This window comes from Lissotriton vulgaris, chromosome 4_1, assembly GCF_964263255.1.
Source record: "Lissotriton vulgaris chromosome 4_1, aLisVul1.2, whole genome shotgun sequence".
NCBI classification, from domain to species: Eukaryota; Metazoa; Chordata; class Amphibia; order Caudata; family Salamandridae; genus Lissotriton; species Lissotriton vulgaris.
This window is the reverse complement of record NC_141691.1, coordinates 918,230,868-918,256,782: the sequence shown is the minus strand read 5'-3', so window position 1 is coordinate 918,256,782 and position 25,915 is coordinate 918,230,868.

Here is a 25,915-nt window from a genome sequence, read left to right as displayed (position 1 = left end):
AGCTCTGTTTAGTCTTCTATCATGATAGCTCATGTGCAAAGATCATATCGCTCCCAGCTGCAGATCTCTAAATTGGCCACCTATCCAAATGAAATCCCATTTTAAAACAATATGCATTGTGTATAAATCTGTCCCTGCTCTTGTGATTGGTTATCTGTCTAAACTTTTCAGCACTGCCACCCACTCATTTATTTGAGATCGTCCTCTCCAAACCTCTCAGAGGGTCACTAACACTCGGGAAACCATACTTGTTACTACACTTATCACATTCCTGACTCCATGCACCACTATCCCGACTCCTCACTCATTACTACACAGTTCACAATACTGATTCCACAATCCTGACTTCAAACTCCTGACTCCAAAATGCACCCTCTTTATCTAACATCCCACGTGTCCTAGTTCTATCCCCACACTACACACATCCCTGATTCCACAGTTACCACTCCCTACTCCATGCCCCTGCCTCGGGACTCCAAACTTCAAATAACTGATGGCACACTGCTGAGTCCAGAGTCGCAACTATGATCATTGCTGTTTCATATGCAGAGTTATATAGCTTAGTAATTGTTGGCCACATTTCTGTGTTCAATACATTTTTCCTTACACTGTGTTTCATAAAACAGTTCTGCTGTTTCTAATCACTGTAAATGACAGGTTTTTGAATTACCTAATGTAATGGTACTCAAATTATCAACCTGGCAAATATGGAAGCCTGAGTTGGCCGTGCAGGTATTTAAACTTCAAATAACAGATGAAGAAAAATAATATTTTTGAACCCTCAACCAACAGTAGGGTTCTTTACATGGTAAATGTACAATACTTCTTTATATACACCAGAAGAGTAACAGGCTGAGTTTATCAGGCTTGGATTCGAATGTCTGCGCTTCTTTTTACTCACAGATCCTTATGGGTGTGTTAGTGCATTGAGTTATCATAGAACACAGATAATATGCATCCCAATTAATATAACATCAGTTCAAGTATCAGCACTAAGCTTTTTCATTTCCACCCCTGCACATTTCCCCTTCCAGCCTTATAACAGGATCCTTCCTTCACTCACCCCCTTCTGTCCCTTCCTGCAGCTCTTTCTCCCTTAAACTGTGTTTTTGCTGTGAGTGCCCAAACTGAATCGTGACTTTCCACTGAAGAATCTGGCTTCAGCTTTTACAACTTTTTACCATGTTGTCAACATCTTCACAGGGAGGTTTTAGCAATCCACTTGGTTTATAAACACCCATGATTTGTCCTAAATTCAGATTAGAGATTTGCTTAAGCCTCTGATTTTCTCTAAGATGTAGGGTTGTGGATCATATGCATACATATTGCCATATTTTGCCTTGACTATACTCTAGATCAGGGGTCTTCAAACTGGGGGGCAGGCCCCCATAGTGGGCCTCAAGTGATCTCAGGGTGTCGCCAGGCTCTGGCCAAAAGAAGCATTATGCTGATAACAGAGCATTGTTTTCAGCAGAAAAAAGAGCAGCAGTAAGCCTCTCTGTAATGGGCCATCACTAACATCGTTTGTCATTTATATCCCAACTGGAAGAAGGTGTCAAAAGGGAGAGGACTGGGGAGAGGTGTCAAAAGGGAAGAGACTCCAAATATTCTTAAAAAACAGAATTTAACTGCAATGTATAAGTCTAGACATATTTAAACATTGACAGTTTAAAAGAATACTTGTGATCATTTTTGAGGGGGGTTATGATTTTTTCCCCACTGGGGGGTATGTCATTGAAAAGTTTGAAGACCACTGCTCTAGATCTTGTTGGTCCCTGTTCCAAATAAAATGTGTTTTTCCCTGAGATTTTTGGGTCACTGATGGTAAAAGAGAAGCATTAAGGTGAATATGCTATTTTGTATTTCACATTTCTTGAATTTTTATTTTAGACCCTTAATGATGTTGCTGAAGTGTGATATAACACAAGATTAAATGATTACTGAGCACAACTAATTTATTTATGGCTGGTAGGCTGGCGTCAGGAATGAGCTATATAAGGGTCTTCCATCTTAATAACAGGACTTACATATGAGGGGATGTAAGCCACCCCCATTGCCCTTAAGAAGGCAAGACTGACCAAACTTGAATAACTGGCACAGTATGGTGGTAAACAATATCGTTGACAAACATATTGTCTGAAAGGAATCATTTACCAAAATATCGTGCTCCTATACTTAGAATGGTAAATATCAAATTACAGGGAAAAAAAAGTGTTTTTGAATCTAAGCTCATTCAAAAATATCTATTTTTAAAAATATGAATAGAGTTTAAAGTAGTAAACGTTAAATATATATATATATATATAAAAATATATATATATATATCTCTATATATATATATATATATATATATATATATATATATATATATATATATATATATATATATATATATATAGATTCAATGAAAAAACCATAGGTTATAGACCATATATAGTTAGGGATTAGCATTTACTAAACCTTATTTTACTCGCATAAAACCATTGAAATTCCATATATAGTTAGTTGCACTAACTATATATCGCGGACCCGCAATCCACTGCTAATGATGTCACATATTACATCATTCATGACATGGTCAGTGACATCACTGATGACATCACTGATGACATCTCAAATGACATCACTGATGACATCACTGATGACATCTCAAATGACATCACTGATGACATCACTGACATCTCATTTGACATTATTGATCACATCACTGATGATATCATTTATGTGATAATACAATGAACATCTTCAGACTGTAATATAACCTTAGATACACTCAGTGTAAACAGACACTCACAGACTGTCACACATCCATGGAGTTACTCACACACCTAGTCAGTCATGCAAAGAATCAATCACACCTCAATTTCCTCAACTATACAGTTATACACACCTTACTTATTCAAACATATACTAACACATATTTACTCTCTTATACAATCCCTGATACAAGATCACAATGATCCATACAGCCACTCTCACATTAAGTGGCTCTTATGTTCAGTTATTTATATATGTCAATTCTCACATGGACTGTGTTTTACATATGTACTTACTTTGACATGTAGCACTGAGATATCCATTCACTAACCAATACACTCATGCACACAGTCAACTGTCCATACAGCTGTTTCTACATGCACTTTTGAACCCATACACCTAGGGAATCAACTGCTCACACATCTATGCACAGAGGCATACACCTCCCAGCCACCCACACACATACTCAGTCTCCCATACAAATACTTGGGCAACCATTCAATAACCCATATAGTTACTGATATAGCTACTGATTTAAACATGCAGCAGTTTACAGAACAACATATATAATGATTGCCAAATTAAGACACTTTAGTCACTAACCCATGCACTCAGTGAGACACATTTAATCTTTCTCTCATACAGTCAGCCATGCACCTACTAAATCCTTCATCCAGACACTTATACATCCACTCATTCTTCAATATGTAAGACATATTTTAACTTTACAGAAACATACAGTCACTGGGTGTTGTCATCAGTGATGTCATCAGTGATGTCATTTGAGATGTCATCAGTGATGTCATCAGTGATGTCACTGACCATGTCATGAATGATGTAATATGTGACATCATTAGCAGTGGATTGCGGGTCCGCGATATATAGTTAGTGCAACTAACTATATATGGAATTTCAATGGTTTTATGCGAGTAAAATAAGGTTTTGTAAATGCTAATCCCTAACTATATATGGTCTATAACCTATGGTTTTTTCATTGAATTTTCAAAGTTTTGTAAATGCAAATTCCTAACTATATATGGTCTATAACCTATGGTTTTTTCAGTGAATTTCATTGGTTTTTTAAAAGCTAATATCTATAGCTGTAAAATATATTCTTTATTACGTGACGTATCACGTAGCCCGTGAGACGCCTCAGGATGCATTGCATAACCGTGACAAATCGTCTCTGCAGCGCAAACAAAACCGCAATCGCAATTTTTTTTTCTTTTGCCCCGCGGGGAACTTTAATAGCCCCCTCATCAATCCTAGGGCTTCAGGAGGAGTCTACCTTACCCCTTTCCTTCATTTACACCTTTTTTTTTTCCACCTCTTGTGTCTCGATCCCACAGAGAGACAAGATGGCGGCCGCTCCAGACTGTTTACAATGTTAACAGCCAATCAGCTACTCCTCAGACTCCCGATACACTGCCGGTTAGCTTCCCGGTTAGCTGCCCGGTTAGCTGCCCGGTTCGCGTACCAAGACGCGTCTCTACGGCGAAAAAATCGGATTTTTTTTTTTTTTGGGCCCCGCGTGGCTCTATAATATCCCCCTCATCAATCCTAGGGGGTCAGAAGGGGTCTACCTTGCCCCCTTTCCTTCATTTCCCCCTTTGTTTTGGCCTCCTCTTGTCTCTCGATCCTACCGAGAGACAAGATGGCGGCCGCTCCGGACCGTTTACAATGTTGACAGCCAATCAGCTACTCCTCAGACTCCCGATACACTGCCGGTTAGCTTCCCGGTTAGTTGCCCGGTTAGCTGCCCGGTTCGCGTACCAAGACGCGTCTCTACGGCGAAAAAATTAGATTTTTTTTTTTTGGCCCCGCGTCGCTCTATAATATCCCCCTCATCAATCCTAGGGGTCAGAAGGGGTCTACCTTGCCCCCTTTCCTTCATTTGCCCCTTCGTTTTGGCCTCCTCTTGTCTCTCGATCCTACCGAGAGACAAGATGGCGGCCGCTCCGGACTGTTTAGAATGTTGAGAGACACCGGAGAGCCAATCATCTTCGCATCGCAAAGTTCCGTTACGCGAAAAGTACGCGAACCGGAGCGCTGCCCGGAGCGCTGTTACAGATATATATCTTTTTTTAAACGTTAATTTCTAAAAATCCACTGAAGCACATATATTGAGACCTAGCAAAGGCACATCGGGCTAACAGTCCCTACAATTTTGCCAAGTTTCGTGCAAATCCATTCAGCCGTTCGAGCTAAAAGTGAGGCCAACCGCCCTATGGAAAAATGAATGGGAAAAACGCGTTTTGGGACCCCCCTTTTTTCTCGGCCCCCCCTTGACGACCCCCCCAAATTTTCAGGGGCTGCTCAGAAACAAAATGTGCCATTTTCCTGAAAATTTCAGCCAATTCCGTCCACAAACGCCAAAGTTATTAGACATAGAATTTTCAAAAGTTCCATAGAGAAAAAATCCTAACTATATATACCTACTGGCAGATTTCTGCTGATTGGAACAACTTCGGGAGACGATCGCTACCAGAGGCTCATTCAACAAGGAGTGGGCGGACTCACAAGCTGATGCAATCAGGGCATTACATAATGCACGAACGGGTCACTGTACTGAAGTTCGCAACGTGAAACCACCTACATGCCCTGTGTGAATGAACTTTTACAGACTACAAACGCAATTGGGGACAACAACTACCAGCATTCCAAGCGTGAGCTGCACACAGAGGCCCAACATCGCGCCTCTGATTGGACAATTCAATCTCCAATGGGAACATAACTAGCAGCATTTCAAAGCCCCGAGCAAACCACAAAGACTGAACACGAAGCTGGCAATGATTAAGGCACACGCCGAAACGCGTCTGCCAGGTGTCTTTCTTTCCTCTGGATGGTGGCGAATAAATTTCCTGAAGAAATTCCAAGCAAGTGTCGGACCCGTTTTTCAAGTGAAGGCGGGATTGGTGTTCTCTCATATATATATATATATATATATATATATATATATATATATATATATATATGAAGGTGTAAGGGGTGACCTTTGAAAAAGTCCAATGGTGGACGAAACGCGTCAGGTATTGCACCCAAAGAAATAAAAGTACCTGTTTGCCAATCCGGGTGTGTGCGACTCCATTTCCTGCGTTGGTGGGAGTTCTGTGAAGATATTCGGCGGCGTGGTTCTGCCGCGGGAGGACGCACAGTCAACAAGCGCGCCAGAGGCTTTCCCGATTTGAACCCTTCTTTTTGGTCGTGACGAACGCACAGGGAAAGCGGTTGCCACCGGTGACCGGCACCGGTTAGACTCTGCAGGTGAACTTCAAAGTGGTTTGCCAACAGCAGCACACGGAACAGACAGACACTTTTTAACAGAACAAACACTGAATACACCGCCTAATGGAGGGCAGAAACTACTGCTGCAAAAAGGACTACAAGACCCAGCATGCCTTTGAATAACGGAATGACCATTGGAGGTCTTGACCACTGGGGGTCAATAAAAGAAATTCAGGCAAACGCTTGTGGGACGTGCAGCAGTGAAGGTGTAAGGGGTGACCTTTGAAAAAGTCCAATGGTGGACGAAACGCGTCAGGTATTGCACCCAAAGAAATAAAAGTACCTGTTTGCCAATCCGGGTGTGTGCGACTCCATTTCCTGCGTTGGTGGGAGTTCTGTGAAGATATTCGGCGGCGTGGTTCTGCCGCGGGAGGACGCACAGTCAACAAGCGCGCCAGAGGCTTTCCCGATTTGAACCCTTCTTTTTGGTCGTGACGAACGCACAGGGAAAGCGGTTGCCACCGGTGACCGGCACCGGTTAGACTCTGCAGGTGAACTTCAAAGTGGTTTGCCAACAGCAGCACACGGAACAGACAGACACTTTTTAACAGAACAAACACTGAATACACCGCCTAATGGAGGGCAGAAACTACTGCTGCAAAAAGGACTACAAGACCCAGCATGCCTTTGAATAACGGAATGACCATTGGAGGTCTTGACCACTGGGGGTCAATAAAAGAAATTCAGGCAAACGCTTGTGGGACGTGCAGCAGTGAAGGTGTAAGGGGTGACCTTTGAAAAAGTCCAATGGTGGACGAAACGCGTCAGGTATTGCACCCAAAGAAATAAAAGTACCTGTTTGCCAATCCGGGTGTGTGCGACTCCATTTCCTGCGTTGGTGGGAGTTCTGTGAAGATATATATATATATATATATATATATATATATATATATATACGCAAACAGAAGTCTTTCACCACAGAACCACCAGGCAGGCAGCAACGAGGAAAAACCACGCAAGTCCCAATCTTCTTTCGGCAAGTTTATTTAAAAAGGCAAGTTCACCAAATCTGACGCGTTTCGGGCGTCCGCCCTTGGTCACAGATCGTCAGGCAAATGAAAGAACATCCCTTTTAAAGGGTACATTGCACAAATTTAATTAGTGATTTTTTTCTTTTTGCAACACCATGTGATTAGAAACTGAAAACTGAGGACACACTACATATAGCTAACATAGATAGTCTGTTTTCTAAATCACAATTTGATATATATAAATCGAATAATGGGAGGTATAATTACAATATTTACATTTTGTTGCCCAAGTTTGTGTTAACATTCCATTGTGAGTTGCCATGTTGCATATTTTGTAAATTTTATATCAGACAATTATTGTCAGTGTGCATTGAAAATGGCACATGATATCCGCATAAATGCGCTTATATAGTAGATTGCAAAAAAAGACACAGTGTTACTGGTGGTCATTTGTCATGAAAAAGTGCAATGCGCGTAGATAAAGTGCAAATGCAATTGTGCAAATAATGCAAAATATTCTGTGCAAGCATAGCATATAAATAAATATAAATATTTATAAATAATTTCATATTAAAATCATCTAAGCTTCTCAATTCATGAAACCTGATGCTAGGCATATGACCATATAAAAATATCATCTATGTTTTACTCCTTTGCAATCTCTCAATTAACTGCATGAATGCAATAGACATGTAACGACAATATGGAATGTAATGATTTACAATCCATTCCTTTATATATATTTAGATAAAGCAACAGATATCGACCACCTTCCCAAAATTTTTTTACTCTATACGTGATTCAAAAGGAGGAAACAAACTAGAAAATCTATCTTAATGTCTGTGTCCCAAAACTTAAATGGGAAAAGTAATGTGAATCCATTGAACCAGTGAAAAAAATCAATTGTGCATGTGATACTAAAAAAAGGGATGATATACAGTATGTGTAATAAAATTCATAATGAAATTAACAGGGTAAAGGCAGAGAAAGCAGATAATGGCCCAAAACAAATCATTGAACAGGGATTGGTTATAAAAAAACATGTAAGTCTTCCGTTGTGTTCAATCCATTGGGGAATCTGCTGTCTAACTCAATAATAAATTGTGACTCAAGTCTTCTGAGCATTTTTTCCCTATCGCCACCCCGTCTAGATTTAGGGACCGAGGCAATGACATAATATTCCAAGCATTGTAGGTTGTTGTTATGTCTTGCCTTGAAATGTCTGGCAACAGGATAAGTGCCATCGTTATTAACGATGGCACGTAAATGCTGGAGTATTCTGGCATGCACCTGTAGCTTAGTGCTGCCCACATATCTGAGGCCACAGGTGCATGTCAGAATGTAGACAGCAAAATCAGTTTTGCAATTAAATGCGCCCTTGATGTTTTTGGCAATAGGACTGAATGGTGTCAAGTATTGGGAAGTGTTTTTTCCAAATTTACAAGCTCTGCAAGTTGAGCAACGCTTGAATCCCGGCCGGGATTTTAACCAATCCTCTTGTTTTGCTAGCTCAGGGAATTCGTGACTGATCTGGGTTTTAAAGGAGGGTCCCCTCCGATAAGTAACCACAGGGTTGTCTGGAAGCCTGGGGGCCAGAACCAAATCTGTTTTTAAAACAGGCCAGCGCTGTTTTATGATGGATTTAATTTGTCTGGCCTGTTTGCTATATCCGGTGATAAGCCTGGGAGTTTGTTCCTCCCTTGAATCAGTTGATGCAATTGATTCACTGTTACTAAACAGAGACTCACGGGTTCTAGCATTGGTTTTCTGGATGGCAGTTTTTAAGACTGATTCTTTGAATCCCCTACATCTGAATCTGTCTAGGGCTTCATTTGTGCAGGCCTGTAAATCAAGATCAGTGCTACAAATTCGTTTCAACCTGAGCAACTCCCCAAATGGAATGTTGTCAATCGTGTGTCGAGGATGTGAACTACTGGCATGCAAGATGTTATTGCCAGCAGTTTTCTTTCTATGTAGTTTAGTGACAAGACGGCCATCTTTAACGTATAGTTTGACATCCAAGAATTCAGCTTCATTTGCACTTACATTAGAAGTGAATCTTAGATTTTCTTGGTTGTTATTAATACAAGACAGGAAATTGTTGACACTTTCCAAATTGCCTCTCCACAGAATAAAAACATCGTCTATAAAGCGTATCCACTGTATGACATGTTTTCTGTACATTACACCATGGGTGTGCATGAGGACCTGTTCCTCCCACCAGCCTACGTGCAAGCACGCATAGCTGGGGGAGAAACAGGCCCCCATCGCCACACCTCGCTTTTGTATGTAGATGTTGTCACCAAATAGAAAGAAATTGTTGTTTAAACACCAACCAGTAAGTTCTAAAATCATCTTATTATGTATATAGCATTCAACAGGTCTCTTACCAAGGAAATGTTCTAATGCACTCAAACCAGTTGTATGTACAATACTGGTGTAGAGCGACTCGATGTCTAGGGTGATCAATAAAAGATCGTCGCTCCACGGAATATCCTTAATCTTGGCAATGAAGTCTCCCGTGTCCCTTACATATGTTGGTAATTCCTTCACTAAGTCCTGTAGGAAGTAATCTATATATTCGGTAACATGTTCTACCATTCCCCCGATGGCCGAGATAATCGGTCGGCCAGGTACTGGTGTAACTAGTTTGTGTACTTTTGGGAGGAGATAAAGTCTTGGTATTATAGGAAATTCCACATAGAGGAAATCAAATTCTTGCTTTGAGATCATATTTTCCCTCTTCCATTTGTGGAGCAATTTCAAAAGTGATTCTTTGGCCAGATTGTAGTCCTTGCCTGAAGATTTAACATGACACGAGGAGTCATTTAGTTGTTTCATGGCCTCCTCAATGTAGGCATCTTGAGGCCAAATAACCACATTGCCTCCCTTGTCAGCAGTGGTAACAATATTTTTGTAGTCTTTACTCAGTTTCGAGACCAAGGATAGATATTGTTCCTCTTGTTGACTTTTATAACGCTTCTTGTGTTTGATCTTATATTGCAGTTGTTTTAGATCTTCCACAACAACGTCATGAAAAACATCTATCGAGTCTCTTGGCATTACAGGCATGAACTTTGATTTAGCTTTAAATGGACTGCTGTTTGCGCCCATCTGAGCCACAGAGGCCTCTCTTAGTTCTTCCTGGGTAGAGATTGGAACAGAATTGGATGTGTCATTGTTGGCCAGTTGATGCAAAGTGAGAAATGCTTTGGCGTCTCGAGCAGGCACATTTAAATTTGCGGTGACTCCACTGGTATTGCTATTCGCGGTGTTGCCTGAAGGACCATCTTTGATATTAAAAAACTTTTGCAACTTAAGTTTTCTAATAAAACAATAAACATCAACCCGGGTTTTGGCATAGTTAAAGTCTGATGGCGGGCAGTAAGTGAGACCAAGGCTGAGTAGTTGTTTCTCAGCCATATTGAGGGACAGGCTGGAGAGATTGATTATAGCATTATTCTCTACCGCTTTTTGCGCCAATATTGCTTTTTTGTTTTTTTCGGCGACTTTGTGCTTTTTTCTGCGTTCCCTCCTTCTTTTGTTACGTCTTGACTTTTTTTCTGCTGCCTCGTTAGGGGCCTGAGTGTTTGCAGGCGGTCCGAGACTAAAAAATCAACTTCCTCTCCCAAGTCAAGAATCATTGCATTTGGATTTCTTGCAATATAATCACCATCTTCAGATGATGGACCACTGGTAAGTATTTCTTCTTCACTGACAATGTTGATGGAGTCAGTGGTCATTGATGTTGTAGCTACTGCTTGGCTGGTTTGTTGGGCAGCTTTAGTTTGTAACTGTGCAAGTTTATTACTCTTGGCTTTTTCATATTTGCGCGCAAAAGTGTAGATTCTGCCCTGCGCATAATCTTCCTTGTCTCAGGCGAATTTATATATTTTGCGCGCTTTTATCTTCTCCTCCTGTTTTGAAAGCCTTTCATCAATTTCTTTGCGTGTTTTGGTAATAATGTCTCTTGATCCAAACTTTGCCAGCAGTTCATTGATTTCACTAATTTCCTTCATTAAATTCTCTCTATCAATGGAGGCATACTTAATGAGGATTTGAACCAGTTTAGCTGATGATTCTAGGTTGGTTTTACCCCATTCTCGTAGCATTTCAGGGTTGGGGTTTTCATAGCTTGGAGCCAGAAGAATGCGCAAACCGCGTGGAACACGTCCTTCCTCCAGGTATTTGGTGAGAGATTTATGCTCCCACCACTTTGTCATTTCTTGACGCATGCATTTCTCTAAGCGTTTCAAGGCCAGTTTAATTTGATTTTCCTCGCTACCATCTTGCTCATTAGACACATGTTTGCTGCTTGTTGCAGAATTCAAAGTCACATTGGGGAGATTAGAATATAGGGCGTCTGCTGCTGCCTCTCTTCCCCTTAAAATTTCATCTGACATGGCGGTGAACTTGTATTTGCCTTTGAGATATTTTTTGAACAAAGCGTAGGACCCAAAAAACGATCTTTAACAGAGTCCAAAAACGCTTTTTGCCGCTTTTGATTCCCACCCCACCGCACGTATACGAAGGAGCACTCACCACTACTTTTACTGAGAAGTATTCAGCATTTTTCACCGTCTCTTTGTTCAGACGTGCCGCCGTCGTTGGCTTCTTTCAGTAATTCATGAACAGCCGCCTTGCATTTGGACAGAAATATTACTGCCGTGGATGGAGAAAGATTAATTGCTGCTTTCTGCAGAACACACCATCAGCGTTATATCCAGACGTTACTGCTGTTCAGATCAAAATCAGGTGCAGTGTATGTATATATGCGGTGCGGTGTATGTATATATATATATATATATATATATATATATATATATATATATATATATATATATATATATATATTCGGTGCAATTCCAACCACTTCCAGAAGAGCCCCTGGCGAAGAAGGAAACTCAGGCCTCTGCAGCAAGTTTTTTCAGGCAAGAAATACTTTATTTGTCACCCCTCACGACGACGCGTTTCGGGCTATGCAGCCCTTGATCACATTCAGCCTAAACTACGCCATTTTTTTCTTTATATACATGTGGTGAAAGTGCACACCTGGGTTGCATTACAATAGCATTCACAAGGTCAAATGGCAGTGTAAAAAGACTATATTGACATGATGTGCATAGTATTTCTTCTATACCTGACACCAATTTTTTTTTTTTTAAATATATTTTTATTGCAGGAATTAGTAAATCGTTACAATATCGACCAGCATTGTATCACAAGCAATATCAACATAGAAAACCCCCTGGCCCCCCACCGTAAGTTTCGTACACAGCCATCCGGCCCACAACCCTGGGGTCGGGCGGCGATATGCAATGGGGGCTCAGCAGGATGCTTGAGCTGGTCCGGATGATCCACTGTCCGTCATCTGCTTTTCCAAACAAGCCTATAAACCCAAAAGAAAACCCCCACCCTCAAAATACTACCAACCAAAAGAAACCCCACCCAACCCCGCCACCAGCGCCTGGGAGCTACCGCCATAGGATCTGCCATGGGACCCACGGGGAAAGCAATAGGACTAACAGTGCAAATGTTTACCGGGACTCGGGGCGAGTCGCTTCTTCACCTTCAGAGTCGCTGGGGGCACAATAATCCCTGAGGGCCTGCACCAACATTTCCCACTCCAACGCGGCCTCCTGCGCCTTCTCATTACGCTGCCTCCAAGCCAGTTGATATCTCAGCGCGCTCTCCCCCGCCGCCCACTTCAAAAGCTCACTGTGCCACCTGCTACCTGTCGGACCAACTCGTGCCTTCCAGTTCCTGGTCACCTCTCGTTTAGCAAGGAGGAGCCCTAGGTCGATAAATTTACTAGAAATTTTATTCCTGGGGGTATGGGGGAACCAGTGTAGGAGCCCCACCGCCGCATCAAATGATAAGGACCTCCCCGTCACCTCCTCCAGGGTCTTCTCTGCTTCCTGCCAGTAAGATGCCAATCCCGGACAGGCCCATAACATATGTAGGAGGTCCGCTTCCTGAGCTGGGCACCTAGGGCATTCCGCCGAATTCGTGGCAAAATACCGTCTAATTTTCACTGGGGTCAGGTACGCTCTATGGAGAACGTAATAGTGAACCAGCTGGAAACGGGCATTACGTGTGCCCTTCCAGGCTCGTCTCACCAACTGGGCCCAGGTCGTCTCCGGGATCTCCCTGCCAATGTCCTCCTCCCAGCGGTTTCTCAGAGTGGTGAGGGGAGCCAACCCTTCGTTAATCAACCTGCCGTAAAGGCAAGTGACCGCCTTCACCGTGCCCGCAGACATCATCACGTACTGGCACACCTGAGATAAGGGGGGTTCCTCCTGCCCGCTCTTCCAGTGTGCCTGGATTGCTCGGACAATGGCCGAGTGCAGCAGAAAATCACCACGGGGGATCTCGAAGCGGTCGATAAGATCCTGGAAGGACAAGAGCGCTCCGTCCTCGTACAGATCTCCCGCCAGCTGTAAGCCGGCTTCCTCCCAGGCCACCAAACGTGACCAATCCCCTCCATGGGGGAGGGCCGTCAGCATCCCCAATGGTATTTCAGGCGCATATGGTGTTCTCAGTTGGCCTCGGGGAGTGAGCCCGATTCCAACACAGGCGGATAGTCCGCTCCTCCATCGACAACTCCCGCAGGGCCAAACGTTGCCGCAGCGCTATAAAGGAGAGAACATGCCTGGCCACCTCTAGGTCCACCGACAAGACGACCGGGAACGGGGCATCCACAAATGGTTCCCCCAGCAAACGGAACAACCTGCGAATATTCATAGTCGTGTTTCGCCGTGGGATGAAACCAGCTTGGTCTTCATGCACTAGGGAACTCATGTGTCCCAGCAGCCTCGAGGCCAAGATGCTGCTCAGTATTTTATAGTCCACCGTCAACATCGATAGGGGACGGTAAGATCCCGGGTCGGACGAGTCTCGTCCCGGTTTGAGGAGAGGAACCACCAGCGCCTCACACATCGAGCTCGGGAGTCGCCCCAGCCTCTTCGCCTCCCTGTAGACCACCAACAATCGAGGGGCTAGGAGATCAGCGTAAGCTGCATAAAACTCCACGGGTAGGCCATCCAGGCCCGGGGTCTTGTTTCTCGCCATCTGTTTAATGGCCCCGCGGATCTCCCCCAATTCAATGTCGGACCCCAGGGCCTTCGCCACTTCTTGCTCCACTGCGCGAAGCTCCAGTGGACGTAGATAATTATCGAGCCGGGCAGGGTCTCGTGCGGAGCGACTGCGGTACAACCGTTCATAATAATGCCGGAAGCAGCTAAGAATCTCCGGTTGAGTGTGTACCTGGGTGCCGTTTGCCTCACGCATACTCGTCGTCAATTGGGACTGGCGCGTAGGGTTGGCCAACCATGCCAGCAGCGCGCTCGATCTGTCCCCCTCTGCGATGGATCGGACCGTATAGGCTTTATAATCAAAACAGCGGAGCCGTTCGACCTCTGCCGCCACCTTTTCCCTCGCCTCCGCCGTTCGCACCTGCAATTCCGGGTGTCCAGGGCGGCGAATTTCAAGCTCGCGGAGTTGCTGGTCCGCTGCATCTAAGTCAGCCAGAATAACGCGCCTCATGCCCACTTTCTTAGAAATACAGTAACCCCTCACCACTACCTTAAAAGCGTCCCATTCTAACGCTCGTGTACTCGCGGTGCCGCCGTTGGACGCAAAATATTCCAATATCTTATCTCCCAGGTCCGCTCTGAAAACACTGTCCTCAAGAATCTCGGGTCGCAGCTTCCAGGTGGGCACCGCCGGCGCCCCGGGGAACCAGCGAAGGTCCAGCAGGAGCGGGTTATGGTCTGAAATGGTCCTGGACAGGTACTCAGATCGGACCGCTGCCGAAACCAATTCGGGCGACCCAAGGAAGCCATCCAGTCGGACATGCAACTCATGCAGGCCCGAGAAGTATGAATAATCCCTAGATGCGGGGTGATGCGCCCTCCAGATGTCCGTCAAACCCCATCGGGTCTGCCAATCCTGACGACCCTTAGCCGTGCGACGAACCGGAGAATCGGGAAGTGGCGGATGGGAGCGGTCAATATCCACGTCCACTACGGAGTTGAAGTCTCCCCCAAGCAGAAGGGGCCCGGAGAAAAAGTGGGCCAACGAGCCCGATAACCTGGAAAGGAAGGCAGTCTGGTCCACATTAGGAGCATACACACAGCAAACGTTCAAGTCCCTCCCTCCTAGAGTGCCCGAGATGGCCACGTAACGCCCCTCTGGATCTATCGCTGTTCTCGTGACTTGAAAGGGGACCCCTGCTCTGATCCATATTAGCGCCCCTCTGGCATACGCGGAGTACGACGTGGAAAAGACCTGCCCCCTCCATCTACGCTGTAGCGCCGCCCCTTCCGCCTTGGTCAAATGAGTTTCCTGCAGCAGCGCCATTTGCACTCCCCTACGCACTAAATAAGCATGGACTTTGTGGCGCCTGGACATAGTATGAAGCCCCCTTACGTTCCAAGTAACACATTTCAAGTGAGCAACATCAGCCATTGTCCCATATTGTTCTCGCCCAGTCTCCCCGTCCGGGCTCCCACAAAGAAAAGACATCATCCATCCCAGCACTGATGGCGGCCATTTTCCCCAACCAAAACCAAACAACCCAAGAACAAACCGAACCCCCACCCACCCACCCCAGAACAGGACCCAAACTGCACCATCCAGATCCCATCCAAACCTCGCCTTCTATCAACCCAATAACCCCTACTACTCCTACGGTCGCCACCGTAGGAAGGCCTTAAGGGCCAGGTGCGGGCCGGGCGGAGGCAGTGGGCCCTCGACGCTCAGGCCACCAGGACTAAAACAAGCCCTAAACAGTACCAAAAATCCCTCGGGGCAGAAACAGGGGCACCCCACCCCTCCCTCCCTCTTTGTCAGCATCAATGGACGGCAACCGCCTCCCCCCTACCGGGCCCCCACCCAAAATAAGGCAGCACACCCCGTTACCCTTGTCCATCCAAAAGGTCCTCCACCGATTTCGGTGTGATCACCGGTGTATGGGCACTATCAGTCACCGAGTCCTCCGATTCCGATGGTGCCTCCTCATCACCCGGGTTGTCCTCCTCCTCAATGGCTTCGTCCCGTGCACCAGACAACTCCGACAAGACTTCCAACACTCCCCTCCGTTCCGACGACGTCTCTGCAGTTGAGGGCCCCCCCGTGCGGCCGCGGCGATTCCTGATCCTCCTGGATCGCCGTCTTTGTTCCGGCTCATCTGCCTGTTGGGACGAGGAGCCGAAGCCATCTTTCCCTGTCCTGTAAAGCTCAAGCCAGGCACAAACATCCTCCGGGGTGTCGAAGAACTGAGTTTTGTCATCGACAATGATGCGGAGCCGTGCAGGATAGAGGAGCGAGTACTGGATGCCCTCGCTCCTGAGCTCGCGCTTGACCGCCAGGAAGGAGAACCGCTTGCGTTGAGTCTCGTAGGTGTAATCCGGGAAGATGTTCACCTGACTGTTCGCCACTTTGAATGGACCATTATGTCTGGCGGCATTAAGGATTAAGTCCCTGTCCCGAAAGTGCAATAACCGCGCCACCACCGGTCTCGGGGTGCGTCCCTGTTGCGGTGGCCGCGCCGGGACTCTGTGGGCACGCTCCAGAGTGTAGAAGGAGGATAGCCCCTCCGGGGCCACCGTGTCACGGAGCCAGGTCTCCAAGTATGTCACCATGTCGCCATCCTCGATCTTTTCCGGGAGGCCCACTACACGGATGTTGTTCCTTCTGTTGCGGCCTTCCGCATCCTCCGCCCTCTGCTCCAGGGTCGCAATTCGGGATAAGGCATCCTTCATCGTTGCAGCCAAGGTTCGCTGCGCCGGCTCCAAGGTTTTCACCGAGCTCTCCACTTCCTTGACCCGGTCCGACAGTTTACCGTGGTCCGCTCTAAGGAGGCCTAGGCTCGTCGCCACCTGGGCAATGTCCTGTTGGAGGGCCGATCTCGTGGTCGCTATCGCCTCCAGGACGCGGTCGAACTGTTGTTGCATCGTTGCGCCACCAGAACTCTTTGAGTCCCCATGTTCCTCTTTGTCCTGGGCTTCCGAGTCCGAGGCAGTCGAGGTAGTCCCCTTGGCTCCTCTAGGTTTCCCCATGTCACCGGGGGCACTCCGTGAAGGTCCCGGGGTAGGCGTCTCCGGGTGCAGCTGCCGACCACAACCCTCCCGGTTACTGGTCTTCAAATCAAGTATGGGAGATCTCCTTCTCCAGGGCCTGTGGAGACTTCTCCGCTGTGGCTCACGCCACCGCCACGGCGTCCGAGGGCACCGATGAGGGGGCGGAGACAACCGCCGCCGAGTCGGGCAGGCCCGCTCAGCCGCTAGAGACCCGGGGTGGGGGTCACCACCTCCACCGGATGATTTGTGGCGCCAAAGTGTCGCGCCTCCCATGGAAGTGGACTGGGCAGGAAAACGTAGCTAGGTGCGGTGTCATGAGTTGGGCCACCGCCTGGATCACAGGGCGTCCGCTCCCGGGGTCCCCTATACCGTGGGCATCCGCCCAGTCACCCAACCGAGTGCAGATTCGTTGTAAAAAGTCCGATCAAGTTGATATCTAGTGCACAGAGCAGCCGGGGATGGCAAAGCCGGGCGCAAGTCGCTGCTCGCGACGCTCCTCCGAATCAGTGGGTCCGACCAGGGGGACAAAGAAGTCCGGGCGCCATGTTGGGTCGCACTCCGCAACTCCGCAAACTTCGGTTACACTCCGGATCAACCCTCGTCCGAGCCCCACCAGGGGCCCCGGCAGGTCTCCGTCGGTCCGCTCAGCAGAATGCGGGGTCTGGGGTGCCCCGCAGCCTCCGATTTACAGGATAATTCCGGGCTCAGTCCCGGAGCCGAGCTCTCAGGCGACCATCGCCATCGGCGCCCAAGCCACGCCCTATACCTGACACCAATACATGCTATAATCGCTATTTAAAGTATTTATAAAAAAAATTCTAAATGCTTGTGTATTGCGCACACATTAATAATTTCATAAATGATAGCGTTTTTTACAAAACTAGTTGTTTAGATACAATAAATGTCTATCTGGATAAATCCATATTGTATCAACATTACAATGTAACATTACATTACTGAGCTGCCCTTGTGTATTATAAATATAACCCGATAAATCCAAGCAATCAAAGTACTATATATATATATATATATATATATCCAAATATATACAAAGTACTATATATATATATCCAAAACGAAGTTGCTCAACCATTGAAGTGCAACACGCGACGTTCCATTTAACCACATTTATTCAGAAGGCTACAGTTAATCAAAGTGCACTTCGCACAGCATCAGTACTTCAAAGTCTGTTTTGCCAAACGCGTTTCTGGAGTGAGTCTCCCTTGATCAATGGCGGGCTTTTGGAGAAAGGAGCAACTGCTTTGCATTTTTACCAGCATTCGAGTTTATAGTCCCGCCCCTGGGGGCGTGTGCAAATGTTGCATTTTGGTTCATGGAGTTTTACGGTAAGTACAACCTTCGTGGTGCCAGCTGTCCCCCAATCTTCCTAAATTGTATTACCTTCGGGTTATGTGTGCTAAGAAGTGCTGATTTTACTGCATTCTCTCGTGCTTCACTGAATTGGTGATGTCGATCCTTATGGTGCTGTTGCCTGCAAGCACCCGAACCTGCACAATCTGTAGTGGGGCACTTCGTGACCTGGAGCGTGCCACCATAAATCCAAAACGAAGTTGCTCAACCATTGAAGTGCCACACACCACGTTCCATTTAACCATATTTATTCAGGAGGCTGCAGTAAATCAAAGCGCACTTCGCACAGCATCAGTACTTCAAAGCCTGTTTTGCCAAACGCGTTTCTGGAGTGAGTCTCCCTTGATCACTGGCGGACTTTTGGAGAAAGGAACAGTTGCTTTGCATTTTTACCAGCATTCGAGTTCATAGTTCATTTAAACATTACTCGCTAATACATGTATTCACTAAGATATACTTAATGAGTCAGTTATACACTCAATAAAAAAAAAAACATTTAGACACTTATTTACCCATTTATTCTTCCATCAACCTTTAGATATACATATATAAAAAATATTTATTTTTCAGAAAGACACACATTCACTGGATGATGTCATCAGTGATGTCATTTGAGATGTCATCAGTGATGTCATGAGTGATGTCACTGACCATGTCATGAGTGATGTAATATGTGACGTCATCAGCAGTGCATTGCGGGCGCGCGAGTTATAGTTAGCTGAACTAACTATAACAGGGGGATTTCAATGGTTTTGTATGAGTGAAATGTCCAGCTAACTATAACATGCATGAAACCTATTGTTTTTTCAGTGAATTTGCAAGGTTTTTTAAATGCTATTTCAGTCAGTCAGTAAGTCTTTATTGCGATTCTTCATCATAAAAGACATTCTATAACAATTTATACAGAATCCATAAAAGATAAAATTCATCATATCCAGAGTTATAAAACCAAATATAATATCCAGTATAAATAAATACATATATATTTACATTATAAAACCATCCCTAAAATAGTATTAAATATATGAATAAGCAATAGACTTAATACATATGAAATATAAAGGAATCTATGGTTTGAACTCTCCAATCCTGCACTAGATTCCAGCTGCAGCCCCTACATTGATGGTGACAGCTTCAATCGATCCTAACGGCTGTGCCCCCCCCCATTTTTCTTCCGAAGAACTCAAGCCCAGCTCAAAAACTTTGCTACACCAATTACAACTAGATTTGAAGTATCATTTTTCAGTATTGTACTTGCAACCAATGCTGATCTTGTACCCAAAAACGAACATAAAGGTTTTAGCCAAATACGCCTTGGTTGGTGATACACAGGGCAAGCAAATAAAAAATGGTCGATGGTTTCAGTGAGATCTGGGCAAAATAAACATTTATCGTTACCAGCAGAGTTCCATATACTAGATAACCATCGTAGGGGTAAAGTGCCTACTTTGAACTGGTGATACAGTTTGCGATCGGGTAACTTCGTAATGATATCCCAGTAATCTTCCAAGAGAGGTTCATCCTTAATATCAAGGAAGACTGTTGTCATAGACCTACTAACATGGGAGGAGAATCTCTTAACTTTAATCATCTCCCAATACACAGCGCAGTAACCTTTTTTTTATGGAAACTCAGCTGTGTCCGGATGGGCCCAGAGTTCCCCCATCTCCATATCTGACAACAGTGTCTTGATTTCAGACAGCCAGGGGATTTTGTATGAGCAGCCCAGCCCCTTTACTTCCGCCAAAGCTTTGGCATACAAGGAGAGCTCTGGAGTGGTCCAGAGCCATCTCCAAAATGCCAAAGGTCTGAACCATGCTACATCTTCAAAAGCTTGGCAGCCGAGATCTAACAACAAGGGAACACAGGGTGAAGATTGGGGTAGGCCTACTATCGATCTCAAAAATCTGTTCTTGGACACAATAAGTGGGGACAGATTGCTAAAACCCTAGATTTCTGCACCATACATATTCGCGGGCATACTTTTCAACATATACATTTTACCAATGGGGCCTATGGGCTTAGTTAGGGAGAACCTATGCTCTTTAATCAGTGCACCAGCTAGCTGGGTGTGCTTTAATGCTAGCATGTCAATTTGGGGCTTCCAGCTCAGTTTGGCACTATATATGACCCCCAGGTAGGTAAAAACATCAGTCTGCTCCAAAGGATCGCCGCCCCTGTGAATGCGTGCTCTAACAGACTTCGACCCATGGAGCACCATGAACTTTGTTTTCCCTACATTAACCTCCAACTCATGTTCACGGCAAAACACCTCAAAACGAGACAGTGCCAGTTGTAATCCCTGTCTCGTTTTGAAGATAAGTAAAGTGTCGTCCGCGAACATGAGGAGGGGGACTTTCATGCCAGCTAGTATTGGCGCATCAGTCAGGAAATTTGCAAAGTACTGGACCACTCCATTAATAAATAAAGAGAACAGGGTGGGAGCCAGCACACACCCCTGTCTGATGCCTTTACACACCTCAAACCTGTCAGTGACTTCCCCCGGTTTACCCCAGCGAACCTGAGCGTAAGTATGTTCGTGGAGTTTAACCAGGATAGCGACCAGGTCATTAGGCATCCCCTGCTCCAAAAGTACTTTCCACAACTTTGCCCTTGGCACTAGAACAAAAGCAGATCTAAGATCCACAAAGGCCACAAAAAGCATTCCCCCACCTAAAAATACCTCCTTCCAAAACAGTAACACAAATCTAAAGGCCTGATCCAAGGTCCCTATGTGTGACCGGAAGCCCGCCTGTAGGGGGTTAGGATGCCCGCTTCGGTCATCCAGGCCTGCATTCTCCCTAATACTAATCTTGCTATTATTTTCTGTACAGCATCGATTAGACTGATTGGTCTATAGTTAGCCGGAGCAGAGCGATCACCTTTTTTGTAGATCAGTAAAATCTCTGCTCCAGTCCAGGATTCAGGAACTGGTGCACCACTAGCTAGTGCATTTGCTAATACAGTTCTATATGGAATCCATAAGTCCTGGTCATTCTTAAATAGATCTGCCGGTATGCAGTCTGGCCCCAGAGCTCTGCCACTCGGAATCACTTTAAGCACAGACTCCACCTCTTTATGTGAAAACACCAATGGTTCAACATAACTAAGGGGAGGGACAACCTCACTATTGCTATCAATAATCTTAAATTGATTCCCAAAATAGGTTACCCAGTGCTGTGGCTCAACATGATTACTCAGAGTCAGTGATTGCGGGCAGTTCCGCCACTTCAATAAATGCCAAAAATGGGTTATATTACGACCATTGCAGGCCTGTAACAGCTCCTTCCAATGGTCATCATCCCACGATTTTTGGGCTAGTTCCTGCACTGCTTTATAAGTGACCCTGCATTGCTTAATGTGGTCCTGCGATCTAGATTTAATAGCTTCCACCAAGGCTTTTTGGGCCTGTCTGCAGCTATTATTATACCACGTACTAGATCTCAGCAATGTATCCTTTTTACAGGGATTGTTTTTAATAAAGTACTTTTAAAGGCCCAAAAAAAGATCACTATGGATGCTCAGTAAGTTGACATTGAGCATCTCTTGTGACTCACAACCGTTGAGTTTTGACAGAGAGCTTGAGACCATGTCCCTAATATCAGCGCGGGTCCTCTCATTAGTAACTACCCTAGGCCACCGTACCCTTCTTTGGTCATTAGAAATAGTTGCCAACTCCTGGCCCATTACACATTCCCTCACAGTGGAACTACTAAAACTACTGTCATTGAATGACAGGAACAGGGGGTTGAGATCACTTTCTGGCCTAATCTCAACCACCATATCTGAAATAATAGGCCACATCTCCACATTAACTAGGATATAGTCAATGCGGCTGCCAGATCTGCCATAGTCTAACGTCTTCGCACCCTGCCTATCTGACTGAGTCCTGCCGTTGACTGCCCTCCAACCCTTGGACAAGCACAAGCCCTTCAGTTGGAGTGCAGGCTCGGACCATTTCCTTATGGGAAGTAGGTCCAGATAGAGAACACCCCCTGAAACATCCACATCTTCGGTGAGCTTGCCATCATCCAGGTCTAGGGGCTCAAAACAAGTGTTAAAATCACCGGCAATAATCTGGTTTCTAAGGTTATCCTCCTGATTCAGATGACTTTCCAGGATAGAAACGACTTGAGAGCTCCTACCACCCGGAAGGCCCCTCGAATAAACATTATATATGGACACATCAACGCCCTTTGTTGATCGAACCTGCATGGCCAGTATATCGGGGCTATTAATGGAAACCTCATCCACCTTAATCCCTTCACGTTGCCGTACCCAAAGAGACAGACCACCAACTGGTCTGCCCCTTGGTCCCTTGACTGCCGGTTTAAAACAATTTTAATAACCCAAATGAAAGGCTCCTGCCACTGACCAAGTCTCTTGGAAGGCCCATACATCCGTGTTCTCTATGAAACTTGCCCAATCTAGTGAAGGTAATTTAGATTCCAACCCTGCAATGTTCCACAAGGACAGAGTTGTGAAGGGTCTCAGTGCACAGGGGCTCACTGATGGGCCCTGTTCAGGGACAATAGAAGACTCCAGCTGAGCAGGGGCCTGACAAAAATTACCTGCTCTACCAGTATGCTTTACCCGAAAGGAATCACTCCCCCCACACAGCTCCTTATGGGTGCCAGCTGTATTGCTTCCATCCATCATCTTGACCCCAAGACCTTCAACCCGCAGTGGGGTGACACAACCACCCAGTCAATCATTATCTTTTAATGTAGATAGTAACTCAAAACGATTGCTTATCTGGGTCGGATATTCAACCAAATTGTAATCCCTATGGGGGACCCAGGCTTCCTTATATCTTGGTATCCTACGAGGGTTATAAAAAAACCCTAGAGGTAGGATTCTGATGTCATCTGCTGCGGGGGGTAGAAGGCAACCGTCTCAAGAATATGTTGTACAAAGGAAGGAGACCTCAAAAATCAGTACCACACAGTCACCCGCCAAGGATTTGTGACAGTGGCCAACCCAATTAATGCGCCACGCCATTTTAAATTTGTCAAATAATGGGTTGCTAATCCCAGACCTTTTCTTCAAAAAGTAAAGAGCTTTATTTTTAAGGGTTGACCAGTGTTCCCGGGAACCCAAGAGGAGAGGGGGTACATTAGTTAAGATAATAGTATAAGGAGTGGCTTTGGGGGGAGATGGAGGCTGGGAAGCATATGGAGACCCCCTTCCAGCCCAACTTCATCCCTCCTCCCGTTACCTACTACCTCGTTCCGCTGCACTGGTGTAGCCGTAGTGCTAGTATTTGGATTCGGCCGAGCTAGATCCAAGGCACCTGACACCTGGCTCTGGGCGTACTTGGGCGTTTGAAGTATCACCAGTTTGCACGATGGTTCCTATCCCTGGGGGTTTACTTTGCGCCCCTCCATTGGCCTGAGGAATAGATTGGCTTGGAATCCTTTGCTTACCACTGGAAAGACATTGTTCAATTTTGTTAAGCGTCTCATCTACAGAGTCAAGTCTTTTAAGGATGGGGGCAATGAGGGCTGCTAACTGATCCTTTAGCATACTACACAGATTGTCTTGATTAAATTGGACATTAGCTCACTACAGGAGCATTAACCCCTGCATTCCCAAAAACATAAACCCCACTATTTCCTTTAGTGGCTACTGGTACAGATTGTTTGTCTGGGCAACGACCTTTCCTTTTCTTTATTGGCGGTTCATCCCCTGCCCCCCCTAATGCTTTCCTCCCCCTTGTCTTAACCATGGCCGGACTCTGAATACTACATTGGGGTAGCGTAGTAACAGGAATGGGGGCCATTGAGACCTCACATAGCGAGCTAGGTTGAGTGTCCTCACCAGAGAGATCTACTTCAATACTCGATTGAGAGGGGGGTAGCTGGGCACAAGGCAAGGAGCCGCCCCTAGATAAGACTGGCTCCAAAGATAGCCTGCATTCAGTTGCCTGAATTTCATGAATTAAAACTGATTCCGCTCTATTTAGAAAGGCATCTAGTGTACCCACCACCCTGTCCCCAACCTTTCTTTTACTCATGACTGCTAGACACAGGTTACAAGAGCCCCCAAAAGGATTCAAACAGACTCCTAACACAATACAGCAAGCAAATAGTAATAGACCCAAAGGATTAGTACAATCTTACTGATCTCGGCGGCAAATGTTAATAATATCGCCCGCCTGGCCTCTTCTGGGCTCTGACGGGCAAGGACGGGCTGGCCCTTGGCCCGGGCTTCGCCTCGGCGAGCCAGCGTGCGTCCCGCGCCGTGGGAGCCCGAACCCAGGTTTAAAGACCCGGGGGGCGGGGCAACTCCTGCACGCCTCTCACAAGACCGCGGTGCCCTCTGGGAAACAGAGTCCAGGGCAACACGCGGTCCGCGGGATGGAGGAGGCGGCAACCCAAAGCAGCAACAGTCCCCTCAGGAGTCAGCAAAACAAAGTCCCACAGCCAGCAAGGGTCACAGATCCAGTGGACAGGTTCCAGGTAGGGAAATAAAATGCGGCAAAAAGTGGCTCAGAAGCGCGTCCCCTGCTAATTCCTAACTATAATGTGGCTGGAACCTATGTTTTTTTCAGTGAATTTCAAAGGTTTTTTAAATGCTAATTCCTAACTATAACGTGGCTGAAACCTATGGCTTTTTCAGTGAATTTCAAAGGTTTTGTAAAAGATATTTTTTAAATGTATTAATTGTTATATTTTTTATACTAATTTACTACAGTGTTTTAAAATATTTATTTTTAGATATTTGATTTTTTTAATTACATTACATATTTTAATATAAATTGGAAAAAAATGTTTTTAATATTATTGAAATTGTAATTTTTTTAATTTATATATTTTATATAGCAGGCAATGATATCATATGGGGGAAATTCAAGTTACTGGTAAGTACAGTTAACTTTACTTTTCAGGAATAGTAGTGAGCTGAAAGATGAAATGAATGAAACTTATATAGCGCACGACTTACCCTGGGGCATCTCCGCGCTTGCTTAGGGAGCCCGTCCTGGTATTCCCCTGTGAGGGTATCCACAAGGTGAAAGCCAGGCATCCCACCGCGAGGGGCCGTTGTGGAGATTAAGCAAGCTATTGCCCAGAGTCGCAGAGTGTGAACCCGTGAGTCGAGAAGGCACCGGAGCGAGAATTATCGAGTCCGTGGAATTTTTGAGCCCAAGACCCGCCGAGGCGGGGAATTGAACCCTGGTCCAGGGCCGAACTCAAGCTCCAGGTCTGCCGCATCTAACCCCTGAGCCACACTTCTCCACTGGAAGATGCAGCACTGAGGTATCTCCTGATAACAGGTGAGTAAATTGGAATTCGTAGTTCGACTGATTTTTGAGGAATTTTTTTAACTTCCAAAACTCCACACTTAAAAAAATTTCCAAGTGAAACCAGTCAATGTTAGCCTATGGAAGGAAATTCAAGTTACTGTAAGTATGGTTAGAATTACTTTTCAGGATCAGTAGTGCGCTCA